At 42.2% G+C, this 6,626-nt stretch overlaps 1 non-coding gene across 1 annotated transcript; it reads left to right on the top strand.

Annotated features, from left to right (window-relative positions):
• Positions 1-6,219: 6,219 nt before the first annotated feature.
• Positions 6,220-6,406, top strand: LOC127696951 (U2 spliceosomal RNA). The gene has a single exon (XR_007980378.1). It is a non-coding gene; the product is annotated as a U2 spliceosomal RNA (small nuclear RNA).
• Positions 6,407-6,626: the final 220 nt, after the last annotated feature.

Here is a 6,626-nt window from a genome sequence, read left to right as displayed (position 1 = left end):
GTGCAATCACTGAAGTTGAAGAAGTTGACAGTGTGGTAGGTTCTTAAAATTCTAGAGATAGTCTTACAGGTGGTCCAATAATCATGCTTTTAAGTAGGCTTTTTGTTGGCTAATTTATACCCACAAGAAATCTACATAAAATATTTATAGACTCATAGGCAGGACAAACCCAATAATGTAATAATGGCAAGGCCGTTGTGGGGGAGCGGGGACCAACCACTTTTGATTGGATTTGATGCCCACTCCAAGGAGGGAATTTGCAGGTGGTAATACATACTCTAAGTCCATGTGGGGCGGGGCCTAGGCCTTAGAGGGAAAGCTACTCTGTTGCTTTGCTATATAGACATCATGTGCCATCACACTGCCTTTTAAATAACTATGCTTATGCCCATAGATTAGTGATGCCGTCAACCTCGACAAGAGAAGATTCCTTTTACAGTTGCAGCTATGACAGCAAAGAGTCATAACTGGTTAACATCCTGAGAACAAATGACTGTTGAATGCCCATGGCCTGCTGTATCACACACTCCAAAGCGTAGGGACCGTCATGACAGAAGGAAGCAGAGAAGAACAGTGTGGAATTTGGACTTCTGAGAGTGTCATGGCTGCTGCATTCATGAACTCAAACCAGCGGTGATTCAGGCACAAGATTGCTGGGCTGCGTTGTATGAGGTTGTCTTTGCATTATTCAACTGTTAATTCTGTACCAGCAGAGAGCTGGCATTGTCCAGGCTTTGGTATTGTTCTTATGGCCCATCGCAGGAATCATCTTTTATAGACACTCTTCCTCCCTCTCCCGTTGATTGGCTTAATAAAGATCTGATGACCAATAGCTGGACGGGAGTTGGAAGGTGGGACTTCCGGGCTGAGAGAGGGTCTTTGGGAGAAGAATCTAATGTGGGAAGATACCAGGAGAAAGGTGAAGGACCACATGGCAGGTTGTGGACTAGTAGAGTTGGGTTAATTAATTTGTGTGAGCTAGCTGAGAGTCTACCCAACCTAAGCATTTATAAATAATAAGTCTCCATGTCATTATTCTGCAGCTGGAGGACCCAGGAAAGTTTGACAATACAAGATCTACTCAAGATGGGGATGTCAGCAGCCTATCATGGAAAGGGAAGGATCTCTCAAGACTCCACTCCTCCCTGAATATTTATATGAAGTTAATAGTTTGTAGGATAGGAAGAGACAGTTTTTCCAACGGTTGTGCTATCTAGTTTTATCTTAACTTGACACAGGCTAGCATCATTTCAGAAGAGAGAACATCAGTTGAGGAAATGCCCTACAAGATTGGCTTGCAGGCAAGCTAAGTGGCATTTTCTTACCTGATAACTAACGTGAGTGAACCCAGTCCACCAAGGATCCTGGGTGGTACAAGAAAGTAGGCTGCAAGACATGGAAAGCAAGCCAGTAAGCAGCGCTCCTCCAAGTTCTCTGCTTTAGTTCCTGACTCCGGGTTCCTGCCCTGAGTTCCTGCCCTGGCTTCCCTCATGTCTTAGCTAGGGTTTTATTGCTGTGAACAGACACAGGGACCAAGGCAACTCTTATAAAGTACACTGACTGGTTTTGTGTGTCAACTTGATACAAGCTGGAGTTACCACAGAGAAAGGAATCTCAGCCTCCATGAGATCCAGCTGTAAGGCATTTTCTCAATTAGTGATCAAGGGGGGAGGGCCCCTTGTGGGTGGTGCCATCCCTGGACTGGTAGTCTTGGGTTCTATAAGAAAGCAAGCTGAGCAAGGCAGGGGAAGCAAGCCAGTAAGAAACATCCCTCCATGGCCTCTGCATCAGCTCCTGCTTCCTGCCCTGTGAATTCCAGTCCTGACTTCCTTTGGTGACAAACAGCAATGTGAATGTGTGAGCTGAATAAACCCTTTCCTCCCCAACTAACTTCTTGGTCTGATGTTTGTGCAGGAAAAGAAACCCTGATTACGACATAAAGGAAAACAGCTAAGTGAGGCTGGCTTACAGTTTCAGACGTTCAGTCTATTACCATCATGGAGACAGAGATGGAGAGTGGAGGAGGGACTGGAGACATATGGAGGCATACAGGCAGACATTCTGCTGAAACAGGAGCTAAGACTTGTACATCTTGATTCACAAGCAGCAGGAGACTATGTTCCACACTGGGCATAGGTTGAGCATATATGACCTCAAAGCCCACCTCCACAGTGACACACTTTCTTTAACAAGGCCACACTTGCAAATAGTGCCACTCCTTATGGCCAAGCATTCAGACACATGACTCTATGGGGGCCATTCCTGTTCAAACCACTATACCTCATAATGGACTTGGAAGCTTTAAGGAAAAATAAACTCTTTCCTCTCCAAATTGCTTTTGGTCTTGTTATTTTATCACAACAATAGAAAAATAACTAATACAAAATTCAATACCAGGTCTTGAGATATTGCTGTAGCAAAGCTGGCCTTGTGTTGTGAGGAGGACTGAGGTGGCATTTGAACTTGGGCTGGAAACACCATTGACAGTCCAAAGTTCATTGGCATGCTCTGTGGAAACTTAGAAGATAGGAATGTTGAGAAGAGTGCAGATGATGGAGGTCTGGCTTCAAGTGGGAAGTTTGAGAATCCCTTAAAGACTGTCAGAGCCATTCATAATTTGAATTAAAATCTGTGGTTCTGGTCAGCTAGGACTGTGATTAAGAAGATGCAAAGTCTTTGAGGCAAAACCTTCTGAGAAGTGTTTCCTCAGGATCAACACACACAAGCTGTGGTACATAAGGAGCAAGGCTGTGCCTTTTTCTGGCTGCTGAACTTGGTCATGTGTAAGGGTTTTCCAGGAGGTACTGGTTTTGAAGCCATGAATGGGTCATGGAAAGCAGCTGAAGATTGGCACCAAGACGGGCTACTGGTGAAGGTGCAGCATCGCTTGCAATCAAAGCTCCAGGATTGTGGGGAACATGAAGGGAGGTTGATGATTGGCCATGTGACAGAATCAGCATCCCTGACTCTGTAAAGGCTACTGAGGAAGGTGCAGCTCACTTTCAATGGGGACCTCAATTTTTGGAGGTACCACTATCATGAGATAACCACGAAGGACAGGACAGGAGCAGGTTGGAGGGAATCTGCCTGAGTTTACAACACGAGCTGGGTGTGCTGAGAATAACAGAGCTAGAGAAGTAGAGCCTCTCAGGCCTCTGGATCCTAGAAGAGAGTGCAACACTGTTGGGCTTTGCTTTGATTTGATTTGATTTGAGTGTAACTATGTCTCAGCTATTTCCAGTTGAAAGAGGAAAGCATTAAACTTGTTTTGTGACTTTTACAGGAACCCAGAATCATGAGACCTTAGTTATTTTACAAAAACTTTGGGATTTTCATAGAGGCTTTGGAATTTCAGAGAGCTTTTGGAATTTTACATAGACTTTGGGTATTTGGGAAATACTTTGGAGTTTTAGAGGAATCTTGGATATTAGACACTGGACTTTTAAAGTGTTTGGGTTTTTAAAGACCATGGAACTTTCAAAAGTTGGAGTGTGTTATATTGTGGTAGCATGCCATCTTGGGGGAAAATGAGAAAGAAAAGGCTGAACAGTGAGGCTTTTGTGTCAAGTTGACTAGGAGTCAGTTTAATGTCAACTTGACATAAGCTAGAATTATGGGAATTGAGAACTTCAATGAAGAAAATATTTCCACCAGATTTGCCCGTAGGCAAGCTTGTGTAAGGCTTCCTGAGTAATAATTAAGTGGGCAAGCCAGTCCACTGAAGGCAGTGTCACCATCAGACCTGGGCCTCTGGTACTGAATGGTATTTTAAAAAAAAATACATAAGGAGCAAGCCATGGATAGCATGTCTGTAAGCAACATTATTTCATGGTCTCTGCCCTGGTGCCTGTTTCAGGTTCCTGCCCTATCTTTTCTCAGTGATGGATTTATAATGTCTAAGGTGACGTAAACTGTTTCCTCCCCATGTTGTTTTTGGTCATGTTATTTTATCACAGCAATAGAAAATTAACCAATACAGTGCTGTCATCATGATTAGGTACCCATGCTCCTACAAACCCTGTGCTTCTATAAACAACTCCAGGGAGCACATTGGGTCAAAAAGGAAGAAGCCATGAAAGTAGAGGAGGGGATCAGCAGGAGTGGAGGGGGAGACAGTAGAGGGTAACAGGGCAAATACGATCAAAATGCATAACACATAATCACAAAATATCACAATGAAACTCATTAGCATGCATAGTTAATGTTAACTAAAATATTTAAATACTTATAACATCCATATTTACAAGTGCCACAAAGCAGAAGCAGCCAAGTTGTCCTTTAATAGGGAAATGGATAAACTGTGATACATCGACACAAGAGAAATGTAGTCAGTGATTTCTAAAAACAGAATGAATTATCTACCAACCTACACAAACAGTTCCATGGATCTAAAATGAGTCTTGGTCAGTAAAAGAAGTCAGTATTAAGTAGGTATGTGCCCTCTGATTTGAGTAGAGGGCATTTGGTGGAGGTAAGAGAATAAAGACAGGCAGGCTTGCATGGACAGTTACTAGGAGTCTACGGCTGGGGACTGCTGACTAGGAAGGAATCTGAGGCTCCATGAAAGAGCCTACAATGGCCAATGCATAAATGAAGATGTAGAAGAGACAACCTCATATGCCAAAGAATTCCAGAGTAATTGGCATTTACATGACACTGTCTGGCCTCAAGGAGAACACAGCCCCTTGCTTCTAAAGTGTTACCTGCACATATCGCCATCCTTACAAAGAGTGAAAAGCGCCACACAGGAAAGGAGAAGAAGAAGAAACACTATACCCTCAGGGTATCAAAGCTGACAGTGTTAGTAATAGGTCTTGTTGACAAGTGTGTCTTAGGATGCTAGGACTGAAGACAGGAATCAGGAAGGCCACATCAGTATAGACTTCAGTTACTAATGTGTCAATAGTAATTAATAATAATAATAATAAACAATGGCGGGCACAAGATGCCACTTTAACACATGTGATGTATGGTATAATAACAATGGAATCTGAATATAGGGTTATGTGGAGATCTGCTGAATAAAGGACTGGAGGCCAGTGGGAGGTAAAAGACAGAAAAGCAAAAGAAACAACAGCGGTAGGCACCAAGGCAATGGAGGCAGCAGACAGGGATCACAGCTGCTGCAGATAGAAGGAACACTGAGTAAGAGAACATGAGCTGCAGGAGCCTTGGGGTGGGGGACAAGGAGGGGAACAGAAGGAGAGTCGTCCTACTGGAAGGGAGCCCAGAGCTGGGAGTTGCCAGGAGACTCTGGGTTGGATGCTTTATAGACTCCCAAAACCCACCCCTTATCTCTCATTAATCCCGCCTGGGGTATCTGCCCCAAGACAGGCTCTTCTCTTCCCACCAGATCCTTACCAATTTGTAAAAGTTGCAATGTCTTGGGATGCTGGGGAACAAACCTCAAGGGCCTGGCCCCCTGCTCTACCTATTGGCCTCAGTTCCCCTGACTCTCCTTCAGAGAATGATAATTCTCATGTCTTCTTCACATTTTGTAGTCTAAAGATGTTCTAAACTGAAACTCTTAATTTGTAAATTCCCTTTATTGTAGTAATGAAGTGTCTCTAAAAATACAAACCGCAAAGATTCTTTCAATTAACCGAAACTTCATTGCTGTTGTTCAATCTTACTACCCCGTCTCTGGCGATAGAGGTAACGGTATCACATTTGTTTACAAAGACGAAATCCCATTATGGGATTGCTCGTCTGTCTTACTATTTTTACCTAACAAATAGGATCAGATTGCTTTTTGCTAACTCCAAATGACAATGACTTCCTGATTATGGAGTTTTTATGCTCTACTTTTATAAATGAAAATGATGTGTCTCCCGGGATTATTTTTATTAATGGAAATTAAAGTAATAGCGGTTTAAAGAGGTTTTAAAAGGACAAAGATAGCAAAAGCTTTGGCCTTGTGAATGTTGATATTGCCCTGTTTGTGTTTGAACGTACATAAGAAAATACCCTCTCATTTAAAACAGGGCATTTTGGAACAATGTAACCTACGGATATCTTGAGGGAGACATTAATATTTTACTATCCAATGACTTTGATACCAGCCTTTTAAAGTATCACGTTCAGGATTAGGGAGGAAAAAAACCACTAAGTGGTTTAGTAGTATGCCCTCTGTTCCTTTTCTCCCTTCCTACCTGCTGTCTCTTAGCTGACCATCATTTTAATTATCCATTGTAATTTATCATTCTATAGTAATTTGTCATCGCTTCTCGGCCTTTTTGGCTAAGATCAAGTGTAGTAATTTGTCATTACTATGTTGGGTTAATACTTTTAGTGATTGTTTTAATACCTGCTTTTATTCCTTTAGAAAGCGTGACTCATACTATACAGCTCCCTTCAGACTCCCTTTTTATGACATAGTTATAAGGGGAGACCTGAAGGTCCTTGAACAAGAAAACCTCTGGTTACCTGTGGTTTAAAGGAAGCAACTTAGAGATTATGTGTGTAAGACGACAAAAGGATATTAAATTTCCTAAAGTCTAAGTTAAGTACATTGATATCAAACTTTTGTTTAAGTCAATAGAGTTCCCTTAAGTTATTGACCTGCTCTTGGTAGCATTTACTAAAACTGATTTTTAAATAACCAAGAATGTGCATCTAATCAAGAT

The sequence above is a fragment of the Apodemus sylvaticus genome, chromosome 11 (assembly GCF_947179515.1).
Source record: "Apodemus sylvaticus chromosome 11, mApoSyl1.1, whole genome shotgun sequence".
Lineage (NCBI taxonomy): Eukaryota > Metazoa > Chordata > Mammalia > Rodentia > Muridae > Apodemus > Apodemus sylvaticus.
Note: the sequence above shows the minus strand (reverse complement) of the source record. Positions and strands in the feature narration are given on the sequence as shown.